At 53.3% G+C, this 24,229-nt stretch overlaps 1 pseudogene; it reads right to left on the bottom strand.

The window, feature by feature from the left end:
* Nucleotides 1–18,524: 18,524 nt before the first annotated feature.
* Nucleotides 18,525–23,940, bottom strand: LOC136528662 (cyclin-dependent kinase F-1-like; annotated as a pseudogene).
* Nucleotides 23,941–24,229: the final 289 nt, after the last annotated feature.

The following is a 24,229-nucleotide window of genomic DNA, read 5'->3' as shown; positions in this document are numbered from 1 at the left end:
ACCTCTCCCCTCCATCGGCCTCAACTATGGGAGGCTTGAGCGCCGGCTCGGCATCTCCCTAGGACCCCAGCCATCTAGGGAGGACCCATGCCGCCTCACCTTCTCTTATGCCAATGGCATGGCACGTCTCGCCGAAGGGGAGCCCCTCTCTCCGGAACACCTCATACAGAGCACCCCGACAGTGCTTCCGTTCGGTCTCCACAACGCCATGGCGACCGTTAGCCACCTTGTGGCGCAACACATGATTCCACCTCCCACGAACGATGAATTCATGGGGGTGATCGAACACGTCGTGGAATGTTTCCACGACCTCCTCGCCGAGGAGCCAGAGTTGCCCTTTGGCTCTGACTCCAGCAGGGGAAGCCATCATCCCTCTTGCGAATGCTTCATGACGGGTATCCCTGAGGGACACGTCGAAAGCGTCCGCGAGGAGGAGGCTACCCCGGCGAACAACCTAGACGACGAGGTCGAGGAGGAGACAGCGGCTCCACCTCGCATGCGAGTGGAGCAGCTAAAAGACCGACACCAAGAGATCGAGGAAGTGCGGCTCCAGCTCGAGCAGGAATGCACGGAGCTCGATCGGGAAATTGAGCACCACGGAGACGGTGGGCGCGCACGTGCCATGGCCCGTGATGTGAACTGAAGGATCATCGCCAATGATGAAGCCCTCCCTCGTTTTGTCCGGGCAAGCCAAAACATCGCCGCCGCGCTGGTCTTGCTCCATGGCCTCCCAGAGGTCGCGATGCCCAAGGATCGCTAGGCCCACTATGAGATTCACACACTGCTCGAGTGTGCGACAGTGCAGGAGGTCGAGAGCTTGTTGTCTCGGTGACGTGAGCTCAACGCCAACATACGCACGCTATCAGAGCATCCTGGTAGGGACACGTCGGTCCACTAGGCGCCACAAAGCGGTGGGCAGCGCGCTGTAGTCCTGGTGCATCAGCGTCTCAGCTGCAACCGTGACGCACGCAACACCCTCAACGCTCATAGGCGTACTCACAACGACTCAGGAGAGGGAGCTAGCCATGGCTATCACCCTCGCCGTGGCGAATGCTACAACAGCGGCGAGGACCGAAGCCCAAGCCCCAGCCTACCAGGGCCTTAGGCCTTCGGTCGACACATCCTCAACGCTACCTTCCCGCCAAGGTGCTGGCCACCAACCAACATCCCAAAGTACTCTAGGGAGACGAACCCCGGACTATGGCTTGAGGATTATCAGCTTGCCTGCCAAGCCAATGGTGCGGATAATGATGACTTCATTATTCGCAACCTTCCACTATTCTTAGCCGACTCGACACAAACATGGTTGGAACACCAGCCGTCCAACAGAATCTAGAGTTGGACGGACCTAAAGGAGATCTTTGTGGGGAACTTCTAGGGCACATACAAGCGCCTTAGGAACACATGAGACCTCAAAAACTACCAACAGAAGGCCAGTGAGACCCTCTGTGGGTACATCCGGTGTTTCTCCCGGTGCAATGAGCTACCTAACGTCGCCGACGCTGATGTTATAGGAACTTTCCTATCTGGGACCACCTGTGAGTCCTTGGTTCACAAGATAGGGAGCAAGGGCCCATGGACCACCAAGGAACTCCTTGACATCGCCACCAGCCACGCCTCGGGTGAAGAAGCGGTCGGAGCGATCTTCGATCGCCTCAATGGCAAGGCGAGGCGGGACGAGGATGCCGATGAAGGCGCCTCCAACCGTCCCGCCAAAAAGAAGAACAAGAAGCAACGACGTGAGAGCTCTCTCATGGCCGCTGCTGATCGTAGGGGTAGTCAGAAGCCCGTGGATGGCACTCCAAACCATTTCAAAAAACTACTCAAGGGGCCATGCCCAAACCATGCCTTCCCCATCAAGCATCTGTACAAGGACTGCGCCCTCATAAAACGGTTCTTGACCGGAGGCTCCAACAAAGGGGAGCATGGGAAGGACCCCAACCCTACCATGGACGACGCCGAGGGGAAGGACAACGGCTTTCCAACACTAGATGGCTACCTCATGATCTTTGGGGGATCAGAGGCCTATGACTCCAAACGCCGCCAGAAGATCACGCACCGCGAGGTCTATGCGACCGAACCGGCCACACCTGCCTTCCTCCGGTGGTCAGAGTCCGCTATAACCTTTGATCGGACCAACCATCTGGGGAGCGCCCCACAGCCAGGGAGATACCCACTCGTGGTCGACCCAATCGTCGGCACGAAGTGGCTCACCAAAGTACTGATGGATGGAGGCAGCGACCTCAACATCATGTACGCCGAAACGCTCGACGCTATGAGCGTTGACCGAGTGCACATCCGGCCAACCGGAGCACCCTTTCATGGCATAATGCCTAGAAAGCAGGCCATGTCGCTTGGGTAGATCGATCTGCCCGTCACCTTCATGGGTCCGTCCAACTATAGGACGGAGACTCTCGCTTTCGAAGTGGTGGGGTTCCACGGAACTTACCACGCTATCCTGGGGTGACCATGCTACATGAAGTTCATGGCCGTCCACAACTACACCTACCTCAAGCTGAAGATGTTGGGCCTAGGCAGGGTTATCACCGTCGACACATCCTTTCAGTGCACCTATGAGTGCGAAGTCGAGTGCTGCGATCACGTCGCAGCGATCGTAGCCTCCAGAGAGCTCGTGGACATCAGAAAAGAGGTCACCGAAGAAGCACCCGACCCCAAAAGGTCAACCAGGTCGTTCGAGCCAACGGAAGGCTCTAAGGAAGTCCTCATAGACCCCGGGAGCACCGAGGGAAAAACGGTACGCATTGGTACCACGCTTTCCTCCGAATAGGAAAACATGCTCATCGGCTTCCTCTGCGCCAACAGAGACATCTTAGCGTGGAAACCCTCGGACATGCCAGGCATTCTAAGGAAACTCGCCGAGCATGCCTTAAAGATCCACCTAGGCTCCAAGCCGGTGAAACAACGCTTGTGTCGCTTCGACGAGGGGAAACGCATGACCATTGGCGAGGAAATCGCAAAGCTTTTAGCGGTCGGATTCATTAAGGAAGTGTACCACCCAGAATGGTTAGCCAATCCTGTTCTTGTATGAAAGAAGAGTGGGAAATGGAGGATGTGTGTTGACTACACGGGTCTCAACAAAGCGTGCCCAAAGGATCTGTTTCCTTTGCCATGCATAGACCAAATAGTTGACTCTACCTCGGGGTGCGAAACCCTCTGGTTCCTTGATGCGTACTCTGGCTACCATCAAATCATGATGAAAGAGTCCAACCAGCTCACGACATCTTTCATCACCCCTTCGGATCATTCTACTACGTCACAATGTCGTTCGGTCTAAAGAATGCTGGGGCTACATACCAGCATTGTATGCTCAAGTGTTTCGGAGACCTCATCGGGCGGACCGTTGAGGCCAACGTTGATGACATTGTAGTCAAGTCCAAATGGGCTGACCACCTCGTAGCTGATCTTGAGCAGACCTTTGCAAAACTCCAAGCAAACGGCATCAAACTCAATTTCGAGAAGTGCGTTTTCGGGGTCCCGAGGGGCATGCTGCTTTGTTTCATCATCTCCGAGCGTGGCATCAAGGCCAACCAGAGAAGATCTCAGCAATCACTAGGATGGGCCTGATTCAGAACATAAAGGGAGTACAATGAGTTGCGGGGTGCCTCGCCGCACTCAGCCGCTTCATCTCGTGCCTCGGTGAACAAGGTCTCCCCTTTATCGACTTCTAAAAAAGGCCGACCACTTCAAATGGACATCTGAGGCCTAGGAGGCACTTGACATGGTCAAACTGCTTCTGACAAAGGCCCTGGTCCTGGTTCCTCCTAGCAATGGAGAACCCCTTCTGCTCTACATTGCGGCCACTTCAAATGGACATCCGAGGCCTAGGAGGCACTTGACATGGTCAAACTGCTTCTGACGAAGGCCCCGATCCAGGTTCCTCCTGGCAATGGAGAACCTCTTTTGCTCTACATTGTGGCCACCACGCAAGTGGTTAGCGTCGCCCTAGTAGTGGAGCGAGAAGAAGAAGGGCACGCCCTCAAAGTACAGCGCCCTGTGTACTTCATTAGTGAGGTCCTATCTGACTCAAAGACCCGCTACCCCCAAATCCAGAAGCTTTTATACATCATCCTCATCACCAAGAGGAAACTACGCAACTACTTCGAGTCACATCTAGTGATAGTCATGACATCCTTGCCCCACGGCGAGGTTGTCCAAAAGTAGGATGCCACGGGAAGAACCGCGAAGTGGGCACTCGAGCTAATGGGTCAGGGCATTGCGTATGCCTCCTAGATGGCCATCAAGTCCCAGGTGTTGGCTGATTTCATCGTGGAATGGACCGAGGTCCAAATGCCACCAGCAGTCATCGATCAAGAGTACTGGACGATGTACTTCGATGGATCGCTGATGAAGAAGGGCGCTAGCATAGGGCTGGTCTTCGTGTCGCCCCTCAGGGTACGCATGAGGTACATGGTCCATCTCTATTTCCCCTCCTCCAACAATGTGGCCGAATATGAGGCGCTCATTAATGCCCTGTGCATTGCCATCGAGTTGGGCATCCGATGCCTCGACGTTCGAGGAGATTCCTAGCTAGTCGTCGACCAAGTCATGAAGGAGTCAAGCTGCTGGCCGCATACTGCCAAGAAGTCCGTTCGTTGGAGGACAAGTTCGATAGCCTTGAGCTCAATCACATCTCGAGGCGCCTCAACGAGGCGGCCGACGCGCTTGCAAAAGCAGCATTCGGGCGGGAGCTAGTGCCAATGGGCGTCTTCGCCAATGACCAACACAAACCCTTGGTTCTCTACGAGGGGTCAGAACAAGGCGGTGACGATCCATCTAATCTAAGCTCGGGGGCTGACCAACCATCGGCTCCATCCGGCCCCAAAGTCATGGAGCCTAAAGAGGACCCAGCGATAGAGCCCGGCCCTATGGTCAACTAGAGGACGCTCTACCTTGACTACCTCCTCCATAGCACGCTACCGATGGACAAAATGGAGGCTCGACGCTCGCACGTCGTGCCAAGTCCTTTGTTCTTATGGAGGGCGAACTCTGCAAGCGGAGCCACACCGTGATCCTACAGCGTTGCATCTCCATCGAACAGGGAAAGCATTTGCTGAGCGATATCCACGGTGGGGTCTGCAGTCACCACGCCGTGCCTAGAACCTTGGTTGGAAATGCATTCCGACAAGCCTTCTACTGGCCTACCGCAGTAGCTGATGCCGAGGAGATCGTGCACTCCTGTGAAGGGTGTTAGTACTATGCTCGGCAGACTCGCCTACTGGCCCAAGCGCTCCAGACAATCCCCATCACTTGGCCGTTCGCGGTCTGGGGGCTCGATCTGGTTGGACCTCTTAAAAAAGCGCCTGGGGCCTACACCCACTTGCTTATCACCATAGACAAGTTTACAAAGTGGATAGAAGCTCGGCCGATCTCCGCAATCAAATCCGAGCAGGCCGTGCTGTTCTTCCTCGACATCATCCATCGCTTCGGAGTCCTGAACTCCATCATCACAGACAATGGCACGTAGTTCACTGGGAAGAAGTTCCTCCGATTTTACAATGAACATCACATCTGCATCGACTGGGCCTCCGTAGCGCACCCCCGAACGAATGAAAAGGTAGAACACGCGAATGACATGGTCCTACAAGGCCTCAAGCCTAGGATCTTCAACTGGTTGAACAAGTTTGGCGCAAGATGGGTCACCGAGCTTCCTATAGTGCTCTGGAGTCTAAGGATGACCCCCAGTCGGGCCACTGGCTACATGCCCTTCTTCGTGGTCTACGGTTCCGAGGCCATCCTCCCAACCAACCTCAACTATGGAGCACCAAGGATCAGGGCGTACGATGAACAGAGAGCCAAGGCATCCCTCGAGGATGCCATGGACCAGCTAGACGAAGCTCGTGATGTCGCCCTCCTCTGCTCGGCCAAGTACCAGCAGGCATTGCGATAGTACCACAGCCAACAAGTGTGGGGTTAGGCCTTCAACATCGGGGACCTAGTCCTCCGCCTCGTCCAAAGCAACAAGGACCGCCATAAGCTCTCCCCGCCGTGTGAGGGACCATATGTCGTCGTGGAGGTACTTTGGCCAAGCGCCTATAAGCTGAAGACCATCAACGGTGAGGTCTTCACCAATGTCTTCAACATCGAGCAGCTATGTCGCTTTTACCCCTAATAAATGCACACTTTTCCTAATCAGTTTCGTTATCAAAACTCCCCGATCCTTCGTGACATCTGACCCCAACAACAGCAAGGGGTCGGGCCTCACTCGAGGGCTAATATGAGTACATTTATCCAGCAAACATTCTCTGTGCCTGCCCTATTTTCTCACGTTAAGGTCTAGGAGTTAGGTTTTTGGGAACAAGCTCTAAGTATAACTGGTCGGACTACGAGAAACCTATGCCCCAGCGGCTATGGCGCCTTTGCTCACCAGCACAATCAGAGTTGTCTCTCCCACACTCCGAGCTTTATGACCTTAACTACGAAAAGGGTCGGAATGCACTAAACCTTTTTTACAAAAAAGGGGTAGAAGAGTTAAAAAGTTGTTTGTGGTAACAAAGTTTGAGAACCATGTCCATTTTGCACAAGATTCATCGCTTGGCTTATCTACCTAACTAAATTCTTGCACGGGATGTTCTCATCCTCTATTTCCATAGGAAAATCTTGTCTCAACAGGTAAACACGAGTCGACCAGCCGGCTTGGCCACTAACAAGAAACGGGTAAGGAGCAGACGGGGTCATGCTCATATCCGAGGAGGCTTTCCGAACCCATCACTCTAACATCGAGGTAAAACCAATGCTCAGGTCAATCAAACGGCTCAAAACCACTGCTGAGAGACAAGCACCCTTACCTTGCTTACTTTATGTATTAAATTCGCTACTGAGCCTCTGACCCTAGCAACGGCAGGGGGTCAGACATCGCTCGGGGGCTGACGAGAGTGACTATTCGCTAGACGTTCTCTTTGCCTAGCCCCTCCTTACATCTGGAAACTAGAGGCACGGTGTGCGGGCACGAACTTTGAGTAAGCTTGGTTGGACCACTAGGACCCTATGCCCCAACGGCTATGGCGTTTTAATCCACCAGCACGATCAGTCTTTGTCTCCACACCCCAAATCTTAGCCTCCACCTTCTCGGGAAGGGTTTGGAGGGGCCTACCTATGGAATCTCCATCAAGGAGAGGCTATCAAGCCACCCAAATCGATCGAACGGATTGACTTGCTGCCGAGAGACAGATACAGAAGACTGGGAGGCACATGTAGGTTGCATTGGCTCCGTCACAAATGTTGGACCTAGACCCGCATGGACATATCCGGTAAGAGCTCCCAGAACCCGTCACTCGTGCCATTGAGGTAACATTACCAACCCCCACTTTTTCTTAACTATAATCATTCATGCATTCATCTCGTTAATCCAAGCATTGCATATGCAATTGCTGCATCATAACGCTTCATGTCATGTCACGAAGTGGTAGTCATCTCGTTCGATATAAGCGGTGGCCGACCGAGGTTTGAAGGCCAGCCTGTGAAGGGCTCGAGGCCGCCTTGTGTCAAATAGAGCCAGGGGAGAAAAACTGAGATGAGCCCCAGCGGCCCTGCCCAACCCTACTCAAAAGCGGACAAGGACATCTCAACCTTTCTTGTTCGATTTTAACCTCGAGCCAAACCCATAGAATCTCCATCAAGGAGAGGCCAACGGGCCACCTGAGCCTATCGAATGGCTCGGGCATTTGCCGAGAGGCGGGTTAAGAAGTAGTGGAATGCCACACGAGGGCTCTACCGACCCCATCAGCGGATGACGGACCCGAATTCCACTCAAACATGCCCGTTAGTAAGCTCACCGAGCGCGACACTCGAGCCATCAAGGCAAGTGTCGCTAGCTCAGCCCCTTTGGTTGCAGAAACTAAGGATGGGGTGACGCATGAATCACGGCCGACCCCTACCAAACCCCATGGGGCTTTGGGGCTCAAGCCTCCCGATCCTAGATCGAAAGACCGAGGTTCGAAGATCGGCTCATGGATGGCCCAAGGCCACCTTGTGTCGAACAAAGAGCCAGGGGGAAAACGTAGATGAGCCTCAACAGCCTATGCCCGTCTAGCTTAGAAGCAGACAAGGTCATCTCTACCTTCTCGTTCGATCCTAGCCTCTATCCGAGCCCATAGAATCCTCGTTGAGGGGGAATCTATTGGAAGGCGGGTTAAGGAGCAACAGAATGTCACATGAGGGTTTTGCTGACCCCGTCACAAGTGACGGAACCAGATTCCGTTTGAACATGCCTGTTAGCGAGCTCACCTAGCACGTCACTCAAGCCACCAAGGCAAGTAACGTTAACTCAACCCCTCCAGTTGTGGAAACCGTGGACGGGGCGGCAGTCACAAAAACGAGCCGACCCTTGACCGAATCCCCGCCACGCGCGGGTTCTTGAGAAAGGTTGGACTTACAAGGAGACCTAACGCACAGTCGCAGAATGATAGCTAAGATCCTAGGGAGGGGGTACGTGCGAATACAAGAGATGCATTCTCCTAAGTTTCGCTATCCTCCCCTCGATTTTCAGTGACATCTAACCCCAGCAACAGCAAGGGGTCGGATCTCACTTGGGGACTGATAAAGGTATAGGTACACCTTTTCTGAAACAGTTGCCACATCAAACCTCTTCCTCACGCTAAGCCTAGCGGCAAGTTTTGCAGAAACGAATAAATTGATCATCCCTGGTTGAACTGCAAAAAGCCTACGCCTCGGTGGCTATGGTGTCTTTGCTCACCAGCGTGATCAAAGTTCCACCCTTACACCTTGGGCCCTATGGTCTTAATGAACGAAAGGGTCGGAATACGTGAGCCCCTTTTTTGCATACAAAAAGGAAAGAAAACAAGTTCAATCAGACAAAACGAAACTAGGAATTTGCTTTTAAGATACAAAAGGGTCGGCACTTGTCCATAGATTACAATAATACTCATCCAACCTATTTTACTAACTATCCCCTCCGGGGGAGAACTATGTCTTCAACTTTGTCCGCCAGGTTCCGCGTGAGAGGAGCCACCGCCGTCTCTATCTCATCCAGCTTGGAGGCTTCGTAGCCACGTGCGAAGCCAAGGCTCATTGTCTCCAAGTCAATACTATCCACGTAATGAGAGCGGGCGATGGCGAAGGCTTGGGTGATCTCGGAGCGAAGAGCTTCCCTCTCGAGCTGACGCACCCGCATCGTGATATCTATGGCACGGGCCATAAGTGAGCTAGTCCCATCCGACCGCATCACCTCCAGGTCATCACAGACCACTCCGAGGGCAGTGCTCAGGAGATCATGCCCGTCGCTCTCCGCCTAAAGGTTCCTCCGTGCCTCAGTGAGCTCCGTGGCTAGCCTGACAGAGACGCTCTCGGCCTCTAACCTTTGGGTTGCCACAGTTTCGAGGTTGACCTAGAGGGAGCTGATCCTCTGATGCGCCTAGTTGTGCTCTCGGACGGCCTGGTCGCACTCCCCGTAGCCGCACTGCGCTCTGAGCGAAGCCTATCCACGGTCTGGTGCAGCTCATCTCGCTTCTTCTATAGCTAGGCAACCGCCTCAGCATCCATGTTCACCTCTACTGCAGGGCCATGAACCTCTCCTCGGCTCCTAGCTTGAGCTCCCGCTCCTTCTCTACCTTGGCCAAGAGGTCGAGGATCCGCTGGTGGGTCTCAGCGTCCCTCTAGAGCAGCTCATCCCACTCCTTCTGGACTTTGGCAGCCACCTCCTCATCCTGCCGCGACCTCATCGATAGTTCCTCAACACCTTCTCGGCCTCCTCCACGTCCCGACGGGCCTCAGCCTCCCGCAGTCAGAGACTACCTGCCTACTCGGCAAGGGGAGTCAACTCGGCCACCCTTTATCAGAGCTAGGCAGTCACATCCCCGTGCAACCGTGCCTCATCGATGAGGCAGTCCTAGTTCTCCTTATGCTCACAAAGGAACTAGGATTTCCCCCGGCTACGTGTGATAAGAGACTAAAAAAAGATGACGACCAGAACACAAATATATGAAGAAAGAGAAGAGCGAGAGGCAAGATTAAGTGAATACCCACCTAGTGGGAACGACGATGTCGCCTAGAGCTTCTAGCATGGCCGCAATCCCCTTGTCAAGACTCTCCCGCTCCATGCTCTCAGCAACATCATCGAGGGTAAAGAGAGTCGACGACGAGTCCTATGGATTCGCCCACCGAAGCAGGGGCTCATCCCGCACAGGCGAGTGGCTGCCCCCGACATCAGGGCTAGGAGTGACTCCCCGCCGGTCCTCTCTGCCACCGCCGCAATGTCCGAGGACCCCTTGGCCACGTCCCCTTCGTCTGGCCCGCATCGGGCGCCTTTACTTGGGCTGCCAATGGCGCGGATTGCACCGCTGCCTCGGGCACCGCCACAGTAGCGTCTAGCTACGGCCCGCCCATCGTAGCCACTACCAACTCCGCCTGTGTTAGTGGGGCCTTGACGGGCGACATCACATCCGTCGTGGCCAACGCCACATGCGCGACCGATAGCTTCGGCCGCCCCATCGCCGGCAACAAGATCACCTCCATCGTTGGCTGCACAACGACCTCTGAGGGCGTCTGTTGAGTCCCCTCGTCCACTTGTCCCACCGAGGGCACGGGAACCACCACGGGCGGTGCCTGACTGGACGACGAGGCAGCAACACCGACGGCACCGCTCCCGCCCAAGACTGGTGCAATGTCAGCCGATGGCTCCCACCTCACTCGAAGGGCGATGCTCTTCTATGGCGCCACCGACAAAGGATTGCGCCGCCTCAAGATGCTGCAAGAAAAGAAAAGGCATAAGTCACGCTAAAAACCAAGAAAAACAAAGGAGTTGATGACTTGCATTGGCATTGTTGGGCTTTGGATACATTTGGGGGAGAACCCCCAAGTCCCTGCTCCACTTCGTTGGGACAGGGCCGTTTTGAGCCCGCCCCCTGCTCCCGGGCAGAGGGGCTCGCTTCCCTTGCATCTGGGGGCGCGGCGGTGGAGCCACCCCCTCCATCGGCACCTCGGGCACGGCGGCGGATCCACCCGCCCCCGTTGGCTCTTGGGGCACGACAGCAGATCCGCCTGCCCCCGCTAGCTCTTGAGGAGTGGTGGCGAGGCTGCCCCCTCCGTTGGCACCTCGGGCGCAGCGGCAAATCCGCCCGCCCCTACTGGTTCTGAGGGTGGTCCAACAGTCTGGCCCATCTCCGCCAGCCTCACGGACGTGCTTTCCCCTCCATGAAAGGGGAAAGGTCCCAACCCCTACAAAAGTGAGTGGGCACCTATCAGTAGGTCCTCGCTCTCTAGGTCACCACGCTCGGTGTCATCAACTGCCTCCTCATCATCTTCCTCATCGTCATCGTCACTGTCAATGTCCTCCCCTCGCTCCCGTGTCTATAGCTTTTGCTGTTTCTTCCTCCTCTCGTCCTCCTTCGCCTTCCTCTGCTACTCGGCCTCGGCGCGGTTGGCCACCGTCATGGATGGGTCCTTCGGCAGCGGAGCCGGGTGATCCGTAAGGACAAGTTTCTTCGGCTGGTCCCCCTATCTCAATATCAGCATCAAGAGGTGGGGAGTTCAATTAAAAAGGAGGCACGAGGAAAGAAAACTTACCCCAGTTTCGACTGCATCGGGGGGTGCCCTGGCACCGGATACACAAACTCGCGGACAGCGCCAGCGTCGTCCTACGAAGGCTCCATCGCATACGTGATGCGCTGCGCTACTTCAGAGGGGGAGAGCGCTCCCTCGGCAAGCGTCGTCCCATCGAGTGATGCCCCGGCTACCATCATGTGCAAGGGAAGCACGCGCCTCATCAACGGCGCCACCCTCCTCATATGGTAGGCGCCGATGATGCCCGACCCCTTCAGGCTCGTCTCCTTCAAGATTCGGAGGGTGGTGAGGTGGTCCGAGATCCTCTTCTTGTCCTTCTTTGGGGCTCCCCACTTCCTCCATGAGTCCGAGACCTCTTCAATGAGGTGCCCAGTGAACTCTGGCAGGGGGGCAGCCGCGTCATTCTTGATGTAGAACCAATGCGAATGCCACCCCTTGTTGGAGGTCGATAGACACATTGCCGAGTATTCACTGACCCGGTTGTTGCAGAGTTGGATGCCGGCGCATCCCATCGGCGTGCTTAGCTCCTGCTTCTTCTCCCGCTTCTTTTGGAGGGTGACGGCGAAGAAGTACCACCATAGGTCGAAGTGGGGACCGATCCCCAAGAATCCCTCACACATGGAGACGAACACCGCGATGTGCTGGATTCCATTGGGATTGAGGTGTTGCAGCTCCACCTTATAGTAATGCAGCAGTCCCCGAAGGAATTTGTGAGCGGGGGTGGCGAACCCGGGCTCATGAAAGTGAGCGAAGGACATGACATAACCATCGAGCGGCGACAGCGCGTCCTCATCACTAGGCAGCCGTCACACCTCAGCGGTGGTCCGTGCGCAGAGAATACCGTGGCGAACGAGGCCCTCCAGGCGCTGGAGGGTGATATCAGAGCGGCACCACTGCTCCATTAGAAGATTGGAGTGGGTGGATGTGAATTCCACGATGGCCGAGACGCGGATGCAGGGAGCTTAGGCGATTGGCGGTGAATGTTGCAGATGTGAAGGCAAGGAGGCAAAGTACAAAACCCTAGGGGTGAACCCTTTGGTTTTATAGGGACGATGGATGCAAGGAAACCAACCATCCGCCTGGATCTCTACGCCTACCATGATCTACCACAACGTCACGCCACGGGATATGCGCATGCAATCCCTATCATTTCCTATGGGAAAATCGCCGGACGTTTCGCCTCCTCGGGCGGACCAGAACTCGTTATGAGTAAAAGGAATATAGATCAAAAGCGCATCTACGGCCCGTCTAGGCCTAGGAATCCGACGGTTGGCCCATCAATGGGTCCAACAGCCGCTCCAAACACCCCTACAAATGGTGGAAAGAGCTAGGCCCCGCAAAACGGCCAGCGCCATGGGCATATCGACCCATGATTAAGTCTCAGTAAAGCTTACCTTGGCTGAATCCCCACGAACAGGATGCCGGGACCCAATCGAACTATCTAGCTAAACAACTATCAAAACTCACGACCACACCCGAGAAGGGTCCAACCTCAACAAAAGGGGAATCACCATCCCTAGGGCACGCCATGGGCAACAAGAGTAAGCCAAGGCCCGCAAAGTCCTCCAAGTCGAAAAACCTTCGAAGAAGTATTCTACTCCTTCGTAGGCTCGGGGGCAACGCCCACCGGGTGCGCTCGCGTGCACCCATTGGCAAGTCGAAAAAACCTCCGAAGGAGTATTCTACTCCTCCGTAGGCTCGAGGGCTACACTTATCGGGTGCGCTCGCGCGCACCCGCTGGCAAGTCGAAACATCCCCCAGATGATTCTACTCGAATCGCTTGGAGGCTCGGGGGCTAATGTCGGGGACAAAATGTAGGGTACCCAAAGAAGAGGAGTTGATACCCATCAACGCTAATTTATCAGAGCAATCAAGAATGCAACTACATTTCCTAGTGGGTCCCGCCACATCCAAACCACCGAGGTTGTGGGCTCTATTTCGTTCGACGTCCGAGGGCTGGCTCTGCCTCGCCCGACGTCTATGGGATGGCTTCGCCTCGCTCGACGTCTGAGGGCTGACACCACCTCGCACGACATCCAAGGGTAGGCTCCGCCTCGCCTGATGTCTGAGGACCGGCTTTGCCTCATAGGACGTTTGAGGGTTGGCTCTGCCTCGCCCGACGTCCGAGGGTAGGCTCTGCCTCGCCCGACGTTTGGGAACTGGCTCCGCCTCGCCCGATGTCTGAGGGCAAACTCCGTCTCGCTCGATGTCTGAGGGCTAGCTCCACCTCGCTCGATGTCCGAGGGCAGGCTCCGCCTCTCCCGATGTCTGAGGATTGACTTCACCTTGCTCGACGTCTGCGCACTGCTCCTTCATAACTACGCATGTCGATAAGGCAGGGCACTTAAGTCAACCACAATACCGAGGACCATATCTCGCACGCCTGTAGGAAAGTACCATCAGGATGTGACAAGACATGCACTTTAAGCCCTTCCAGGTATGTCAGAGCTCGAACAGTGTTGTAGGCGCCGACATTTGTCTTACAGTGTTGTGGGCGCGGCCATTTGCCTCAGGCGCGGATCCTGACGGAAGATCACGACAACCACTACGGTCCAGGAGAAAACTCGCATCACCTACAGTAATGGATGTGCAGTCTCTGCACTGTCTGCTCCCTGTATGGCCACGAATCAGCACCCTGGTCCGCCGCACCGCTCGCCAGGGCGGGATGGGATGGGACGTGATAACTTGTTGACCACGCCAGTACATGACAGGATCAGCGGACGTGCTCCAGGCGTAGGGACTATCCCTGGCATCGCCTGTCATGTCAGCGAGGCTCGCACAGAGTAAAAGGAATACCCGGTATCTTTGAAGGACCTCCTTTGCCTCTGATTTTTCTTCCTTTTCCCATCTGTAATCCTGCTCTCCCTTAGCCTATAAAAGGGACGGTAGGGCACCCCACTAAGGGATCGATTCAACACACCATGCATCACATCACACATAGCTAAGCAGCAACCAAGCTCTCAGCGCCCATTCGACCTTTCCATCAGAGACTTGGGACATGTCCCTCTCTCGCCCGTTTGTAACCCCTACTATGAACTTTTCAGTGCTAATAACACGAGCAGCAGACACAAACTAGATGTAGGAACATTTTGCCTGAACCAGTATAAACCTTGTGTCTTTTAGCACACCATCTGAGTCCAACGCGCAATAACACAAATTTACTCGTTGGTGTTTACTCAAAACACCAACACATACCTATTGTCGGGGATCGATTACTAGGGCACCCAAAGAGGTGGAACTAATAACCATCAAGCGTTTATGCTTCCGAATAGGTAAGAATGCAACTACACTTCTTACCCTACGCCTCGCCTAGCCCCGAAGGGTTGGCTCCACCTCGCTCGACCCCCGAGAGCTGGACTCCGCCTCGTCCGATGTCTAGGGGTAGACTCTGCCTCACCCGATGGTTGGGGGCAGACTCCGCCGCGCCTGATGACCGGGGACTAGCTCTGCCTCGCCCAATGCCTGAGAGCTGGCACCGCCTCACCCAATGGCTGAAGGCTGGCTCTGCCTCGCCCGACGTCTGCACCCTGCCCCTTCATAATGACAAGCACGGCACTCGATGCTGCCTCGGGCGCCGCCACCATGGCTTCTAGCTGCGTCCCAGCCGTCAGAGCCACCATCACCCATGCCTCCGTCGACGGGACCTCGTCTAGCTGCGCCACGCCCACCGTGGTCAACGCAATGGGTGCGGCCGACAGCTCCACCCGACCCGACGTCGGCGGCGGCATCACTTCCGTCACCGGTTGAGTGGCAACCTCCACGGACGCCTCCTCAGCATCACTGACAGCTTGACCCATCGAGGGCACGAGCATCACCGTGGGCGGCACCAGACCGACCGATGAGGCTGTGACACCGGCTCCGCCCCCGCTCGAAACGGGAGCGACGTCAGGCGGCAGCCCCCGCCTTGCCTGAAGGGCGATGGATTTCTTGGGCGCCAGCACTACGGATGTACCCCGTCTGACCAGTCTCCCGACGCTGCAGAAGAGACAAAAGGCATGAGTTACTATGAAAAACAGAGGAATCGGCAACTTACATCGCCTCCTTGATGTGTTGTGCCACTTCGGAGGGGGGAGCGCTTCATCGACAAGCGCCGTCCCATCGAGTGACGCTCCGGGCACCATCAGGTACAGGGGAAGCGCGCGGCTCATCAATGGCGCCACCCTCCGCGTATAGTAGGCGCCAATGATCCCCGGCCCCTTCACGCCCCTCTCCTTCAGAATTCAGATGCCGACGAGATGGTCCTAGATTTTCTTCTCATCTTTTTCCAATACACCCCACTTCCACGGCTCCGGGACCTCTTCGATAATGTGCCCGGAGAACGCTGGCAAGGGGGCGGCTGCGTCGTCCTTGATGTAAAGCCAATGTGAATTCCACCCCTTGTTGGAGGTTGACAGACGCATCGACGGGTATTCGTTTACCCGGTTGTTGCGGAGATGAATGCCAGCACATCCCACTGGCACGTTCAGCTCTTGCCTCTTCTCCCGCTTCTTCAAGAGGTTGATGGCAAAGAAATACTGCCATAGGTCAAAGTGGGGATTAATCCCCAAGAACCCCTCACACAGGGCGACGAACGTCGCATTATGCTGGACCCCATTGGGAGTGAGGTGCTACAGCTCCACCTTATAGTAATGCAACAGCCCCCGAAGGAACTTGTGGACGGGGATGGTGAATCCCCGCTCGTGAAAGCGAGCGAAGGACACCATGTAGCCTTCAGGCGTCGACGACGCGTCCTCATTGCCGGGCAGTCACCACTCCTCGACGACGATCAGCGGGCAAAGGAGGCTGTAATGTCCCGCCTCTATGAGGCCGGGCCCGCTTACATCTGGCAGCTTTTCTAGGATATAGATTGCCCTCATAGACCCACACAAGTCTTTTCTGCGCACTTTTTCCTCACTCATGCGCACTCGGGAAAGATTTCCTGATCGGTCACCCATCTTGAAATTGCTCTAGGCCAAGCACGCTTAACCTCAGAGTTCTTTAGAGATGGGCTTCCGGAAAAGAAGTTGCAACTTGTTTTTATGAGTATCCCATTAATCCTGTTAAGCCCTGGGCCAGGATGTTACAGAGGCCACGACAAACGAGGCCCTCCAGGCGCTGAAGGGTGATGTCGGATCTACACCACGGCTCCATTGAACGATTGGGAGGGGGTGGACACGAGCTTGACGGCGGCTGCGATGCAGGAGCGGGAAGACTCAGGCGATTGGCGACAAAGGTTGTAGATGCAAAGGCGAGGAGACAAAGTACAGAACCCTAGGGGCGAACCCCTTGGTTTTATAGGGGCGACGGATACAAGAAGGGCAACCGTCCTCCTAGATCTCCGTGCTTGCCATGACACACCACCACGTCATGTCGCGGGATATACGCCCGCAATCCCTATCCTTTCCCACCAAAGTCGCGCCGGACGTTTCGCTTTCCTGGGTAGACTAGGACTCTTTTCCCGCAGAGGGAATACGAGTCAAGAAGCATTTCTCTAGCCCACCCGGGCCCAGGAGTTCGAGGGCTGGCCCAATAATTTTGACGGCCATCCCAACGAGGGATGGACCCGTGAGCGGCCAAAACTCGGGCGCACGAGCCTCAAGGGAGTCTCGATCCGCGATCGAGTCTCAGCCAGGCTGACCCTGGCTGAATCCCCACAAACGAGATACTAGGGTTCCCTTTAAGCCATCCAGTGGTCGAAACACCAAATTTCACAGCCATACCCGCGAAGGGTCTGAATTACCCCCCGGGCGATTCTATCTGAATCACCCGGGGGCTCGAGGGCTACACCCGATGGGTGCGCTCGCGCGCACCCTCTAGCGAATCAAAATACCCCCCGGACGATTCTTTCTGAATCACCCGAGGGGCTCGGGGGCTACACCCATCGGGTGCGCTCACGCGCACCCTCTGGCAAGTCAAATCACCCCAGGACGATTTTATCCGAATCACCAGGAGGCTCGAAGGCTACTGTCGGGGACCGATTACTGGGGCACCCAAAGAGGTGGAACTAATAACCTTCAAGCGTTGATGCTTCCGAATAGGCAAGAACGCAACTACACTTCTTATCCTGCGCCTCGCCCGGCCTCAAAGGGTTGGCTCCACCTCATCCGACCCTCGAGGGCTGGACTTCGCCTCGCCCGATATCTGGGGGCAAACTCCGCCTCACCCGATGGCTGGGGGAAGACCCCGCCTCGCCCGATGACCGAGGACTAGCTCCGCCTCGCCCGACAGTTGAGGGCTAGCTCGGCCTCGCCCGACAGTTGAGGGCTAGCTCCGCCTCGTCCGACGTCTGAGGGCTGGCTCCGCCTCGTCCGATGCCTGAGGGCAGGCCCCACCTCGCCCGACGGCTGAGGGCTAGCTCCGCCTCGCCCGACGTATGCACCCTGCCCCTTCATAATGGTGAGCACAGGGTAAGACAGGACAATCAGATCAACTGTAGTACCGAGGACCATGCCCTGCGCGCCTACGAGGAAGTACCGTCAGGGTATGACAAGACGGGAGATTTAAGCCCTCTCAGACATAACAGAGCCCGAATAGTGTTGTAGGCGCTGACTTTTGTCCTGCAGTGTTGTGGACGCCGCCATCAGCCCTCGGGCGCGGATCCTAACACAAGCATACGACAACCACTACAGTCCAGGAGGAAACTCACATCAGCAACAATAACGAACGTATGGTCACTTCCCCGTCTGCTCCCCGTAGAGTCACGGCTCGATACCCTGACGCTCCGCATCGTCTGCCGGAGTAGGATGGGACGCGACCACTAGCTAACCGAAGCCAGGGCACGGCCCTATTAGGATCAACGAACATGCTATCTCTGACATGGTCTACCATGACAACATGGCAAGCTCAAGGAAAAAGAAAGACCCGGCACCTTCGAAGGACCCTCTACCAAGTTTTTCCTCTTTCTCCCATCTGTAATCCCTGCTTCCCCTTGGTCTATAAAAGGGAGGGCAGGACGCCCCACTAAAGGGACGGATCAATTCAACACACATCACATACACGGCCAAGCAGCAACCAAGCTCTTAACATCCTTTCGACCTTTGCATCAGAGACTTGGGACATATCCCTCTCTCGATCATTTGTACCCCTACTACGAACCTTTTTCGATGCTAATAACACGAGCAGCAGCACGAGCAGCAGCAGACTGGACGTAAAGACATTATACCCGAACCAGTATAAACCTTGTGTCCTTTAATACACCATCCGGACATAACGCGCAACAAATATAAATTTACTAGTTGATGTTTATTCGAAACACCGACACCTATGGTCTTAGATTAGACATGACATGCATGATCCCTGTCTTTCTTTATCACGAAAAGTGTATGCTGAAACCCTTGTCAGTTTTGGTGACATCCATACTACCGAACTCATCAAAGTCTGAATCCGAGACGCCATCCCTGTAATTACCCCATTCTTTCCATTGAGCTGTCATCATCCTCATCCTTTGATGCCGGGACTTGTAATCCTTCTATAGGTGCCGGCAAGGGCTCTTCCGTAAAGTACCGATGATTCAACAGGTCAGCAGCACTGACCCTCTTTGTTGCGTCATAGCAAATTAGCTGGTTTATGATGCTAACCTCAGTAGGAGATCTGTTAGGCAGACATGCTTCAAGGCCTGTCGGTTTCCCAACTTTGTTAAAGAAAATCTTGTTGTAATCTGGCAAGTTTGAACAGCCTGGAAAGGTTTCTTCTGTTATATCACCCAGGACATTGATGATTTTACTAATCTGATCAATATCAGATATCCCTGAGAACAAAGGCTCTAATTTCAAAAGTTCTGCCAAAATGCATCCAAGTGACCAGAGATCAATCTCTAGCCCATAGTTTGTTGACCCATATAAAAGCTCAGGAGCCCGGAACCACCTAGTACCAACACAAGAAGTGAAGGCACCAGAATCTTCACCTATACCTTCCACATTGTATGAGTAGGAGGTTCGGAATGGATCTTCAATGTCTCCTGTACTGCACGTGGCAAGACAGGATGCATCTCCATCCTGCAAGCTCATTTTGTCAACATCACTGGATTTTGCCCGGAGCTGGTCCAGTTCATGCAGGTAGTCAGCTGCAGTTAAGAGTCTCTGGCTCCTGACCAGCAGTAGCATCTGATTCATAAGATGTTGGTTCCTCTTCTGTCCCTTGTAGCACTGCTGGTTGTTGTTGTGGAATCCATGTTTCCATGCTTGAACTTTGCTCATGTGGGTGCATTTCTTGAAAAGTAGGCGCTGTCTGCTGAAGTATCCTAGCCTGAGTATGTGTCAGCGAAAGCAAACTTGGTCAAACTCCAACCAATTGAAACAGAGGTCATAAAGTTATCATGGATTCTCAGAAAACAGGAAGTACACTTTTAGGACACAAGTTTAACTTTATTGCTTCAGGTACTTCTTGATTAGACTGGTACAAAGAATTAACCAGCAATAATGCCTTATATTATCGCTGGTTAATTCTTCTTAACTGTTAGATGTCCCCTCTGTGATGAAGACGAAGGAACAGTTCAGCATTTACTGAATCTCGTGTGTATTTGCAAGGCAATTCTGGTTCTTGCTGCTACAAAAGGTTGGCCTTCACGATCTATCGCCACAGCTTGGAGATACTTCCTTTGATGATTGGTTGGCAAGGATAAATGATACAGTTAATGGTCAAACCCAAAAAGGGTGTAATTCCCTTGTCATCTCAGGACCAGGTAGATCTGGAAAAATCGGAATTGATGTGTTTTTATGGTATTTCTCCTAATCTTGCTGGAGCGCTTGTCTTTGCTAGTGAGGATTTGCAACTATGGGGTATGGATGTGGCTCAAGGTATCTCCTACCTGCTTGCCCTTGCACTGGAGGAAGGGTATGCATAGGTCAAAGTCATTAATTTAGTAGCCAAGGGCGCAAATGGAATCTTAGAATTTTCTCTGTGTGTGGGTGTGTCTTGTAAGGGATCTTACCACTTTTTCTTTTTTAATACGACGAAATGCAGCTCTCTTGGGAGTTCAAGGAAAAAGAAAAGAAAATGCCTTATATTTAAGTAGTGAAACAAAACCTGTTACATGATTTGTTATAAAAGAGAATCTGTTTCATAAACAAGCATGAAGCTCAGCAACCAAAATCTTAGAATCTCCACCACTATAGCCATGCTCGTTGACACTTGAATACTATTACTTACTTCAATGTGGAACCAAAAAACTGAATAAAGTTTGACGTTTTGTGAAATAGATTTAATCTTTGTGCACAATTTTTTTATTTTATACAAATCTTGGATCAAATTGCCTTTGGTGAGCAAAGCTACATTGTTGTTACAGTACGTGTGTAGCACAAAAGACAATGTGAGTTGGCTTGGGCTCTAGAATTTTTTTGCTTTGGACTTTGAATCATGCAAGAAAATCAAAAAAAGTTGAGTTGGGCCCACGGGTTAGCAAAATTTAGTGTCAGGCAAGATAGGTCGAAGTTAGAAAATTCACATTGGGAAGCAAGGGATGGCAATTATTTGCAAACACATATTTTCGTAAAACAGTTGTCAAGTATTCGAAAACAGAGGAAGTAATAAATCCAGACAAAAGCTGCAGAATCCAATATCTCTAATTACCCATTTTGTTACTCCATACACATCATTGCACGTCGGTCACAGTATAGATGTAATCAACCAATTATCATTCCGTTACTTATATATGAAAGCAAATGAGATTGCGTGGAATAGTATATTGACAGATTGAGAGAGGTATTGTACATATATATAGGGGGAGGAGATCTTGAGGTTTATAGAAATAGCACCAATCAAGATCTCCTGAAATCTCTCTACCAAATCAATCAAGGGCCGTCCGGCTACAACAGCCTAGCGCTGGACCCACACGCACACATAACATATTACTTTCTAACAATATACATGTGCACACAATACATGAAGCCTCCAATCAGATTGCTAGATACTTAATCTTGAGATTGATTAACCAAATATAAATAATAAGGATATTTAACTTCAACCTAGGAACTATTATTCTGGAATGTAATTCGGAAGGGCTAATTCAGACGACCAACTTATAAAACTTTAAATAGTCGTTCCAGCTCTACAAATGCATAACCTTTTGTCCTTCCACAACCATGTCCCTCCATACACATAAATTGTTTCTCATTAGTTATAACTTATAAGTCATTTACTCAAAGGCCATTATATCATATGGAAATCAAATACATCTCTGCTCTATACCTTAAGTATGGTATACAGCTGCATCAACATTTTATTAATCGTATGCAATATCTTGCAGCTACCCAAAATGTAAAGAAGCAAATATTCAAATCCCATTGGAAAATGAACACTTAACACTTTTGAATTACAAGTATTGAATAGTTATCATTGGTAACTATTAGCAAATTTCAGTTCGTAAACTACTAATTTCTAGGTTATAAAAGTAGTCCTCTCTGCAACATATAAGGTAACCAGGTGTTTTTGTTTTTTATAACTAAGGTGCCCAGTTATATGTTTGCAGCAGCATCGACACCTCTGCTGTACACCAGAAGGGGCACGAAGGGGGACAAAGGCCAGACGGCCGTGCGGGCGCACGAAGGGTCCCAACTGGGTGGCATAACACATACGGCGCACGCGTGCTCCAAGGAAGGACTATTTAGCGAGAGTTGAGTTAGAGGAGAGGAAAAAGAAAAATATTCTTGAGAACTCAATTGTAACTTGACCTCTGAAGTAAATTCGTCTAAACCTATCCTCCTGCTGTCTACCTTCCCCAATTCCTATCCCAACATTATAAAAATATTTCCGCTCAAGTGAATTTTTGCTGAAATATAAGTATGTTTTTAAAGTGATGACCCTAACTGAAAACTAACCAGTTGTAGCTATCTGCAGGTGCTAGCTAGAAACATTGTTGGAGACTGCAGAGTAGCTCACTTTGATGTTTAACAACCGCCATAACAGGGGAAAGAAATATGAAATTCACATCAATCCAGCAAATTCAACATATCCTGTACAGATCAAGTTAACATTATGGACGGAGTAATCGCGCGACGGTCCAGCGCTGATGGAGCGCGCGACCCGTCTTCAAACTCCCGACGCCGCCGTGACGCGCCCTTCCTCCACCACCCCCGCCTCCTCCACCGCCGCCTAGCCAGTAGCAACCGCGCCGCCGGCCGTACCGCCCACCTCCCGCCCCCGCCGCTCCGCGCCGCCTCCCCTAATCTCAGGGCGCCGGCGAGCTCCAACACCCTCGTCCTCGCCCCGCCCCCGCCCCCGCCCCCGCCCCCGCCACCGGCCCCGCCCCCAGCAGCCGGCGGCCAGGACAGAGCGCCGGCGAGCTTTGCCACGCCGGCCCCGCCCAACCGGTTGTCCCCTGCCGCCCGCTCGGCGGCACCTCCGCCGCCTCGCTCGCTGCCCTTCAACCCGCCCACCGCCGTGTCGCGGCCACCTCCCCCCGAACCCCCTTCTAAGGTCGCCGGAGATGAAATCCTAACCTCGCCGTCGCCGAAACCCTAACCACCGCCATCGTCTTCTTCCTCTCTGATGAGGTGTGGGCACGTGGGCGAGGTCGCGTGGGAGAGGGAGGAAGAGGGAGAGGGGCGCGAGGAAGAAGACGCACGCGGCACATCGCACGCTCGCGTCGCGTGATAGAGTTTGCGTAACATTATCTCCATCATTAATTATCAACAGATATACCAGTTAAACAATGTCACTACTACTGAGTGAAAACAGACGATTCACATGCAAACACTAGTTACCTCAAATCTACAAACCTTCCTAAGCCGCATACTACCTCAAATCTACAAACCTTCATAAGCCGCATACTCACTAAAGACACCACTTCAACCGACGAATTGAGGCTAATTAAGGTTCAAAGATGTTAACCTGACCAAAATCGGCGACTTTGAGCACCCCCGTCTTCGGAGATGAGCAGGTTCTCAGGCTTCAGGTCGCGGTGCACGACACCGGCGCGGTGGCACGCGGCGACGCCCTCAAGCACCTGCAGCATCCACCGTTTGAGTTGCGAGGCGGGGATGCCTCCCGGTCCCTCGCCCCCGCCCGCGCGCCTCCTCGCGTCACGCACAACGGCGGCGAGGTCGAGCGGGAGCCACTCGAGGACGAGGACATCGTCGTCGCAGTCGCCGCCGGGGAAGTGGTCGATGAGTGCGACGACGTTGGGGGAAGGGGGAATGGCGAGGAGAGCCTCGGCCTCGCGGCGAGCGCTGACGGCGTCGTGGACCTCCTTGAGAGCGACAGCGGCACCGTCGGATCGGCGGCGCCCGCGGTAGACATCAGCGTAGGCGCCGGAGCCCGCGGGACCGAGGACCTCGTAGCGGGATGTGACATCAGCGCGACCGTGGATACTCCAGATCCCGCCGCAGCCGATCGCCATAGGTGTGGGATTTGGGAAAAGGATTTGCAAGTAGGGGTTGTAAGGCTTATGCGATTTCGACCAATGTTCTTGTCAGAACAGACCATGAAAGCAATTGACCAAATCAAATGGGCTTTGGTGGGCTTGGTAGCCACCAGAGAAAGGCAACCGTTACAAACCTGCTGAGTTTTGCCTTTACTTACATGCACGTGCGGCACGCACGGCACGCACGTGTATTTAAAAGTATTATATATATATATATATATATATATATATATATATATATATATATATATATAACTGATTTTTTATAATTTTTTGTCAAGCATGTGTATTTAAAACTAACATTTTCTTTTTTTGGATGAATAAAAAAATATATTTAATTTTTTGAATTATATA

This window comes from Miscanthus floridulus, chromosome 19 (genome assembly GCF_019320115.1).
Source record: "Miscanthus floridulus cultivar M001 chromosome 19, ASM1932011v1, whole genome shotgun sequence".
NCBI lineage: Eukaryota > Viridiplantae > Streptophyta > Magnoliopsida > Poales > Poaceae > Miscanthus > Miscanthus floridulus.
Note: the sequence above shows the minus strand (reverse complement) of the source record. Positions and strands in the feature narration are given on the sequence as shown.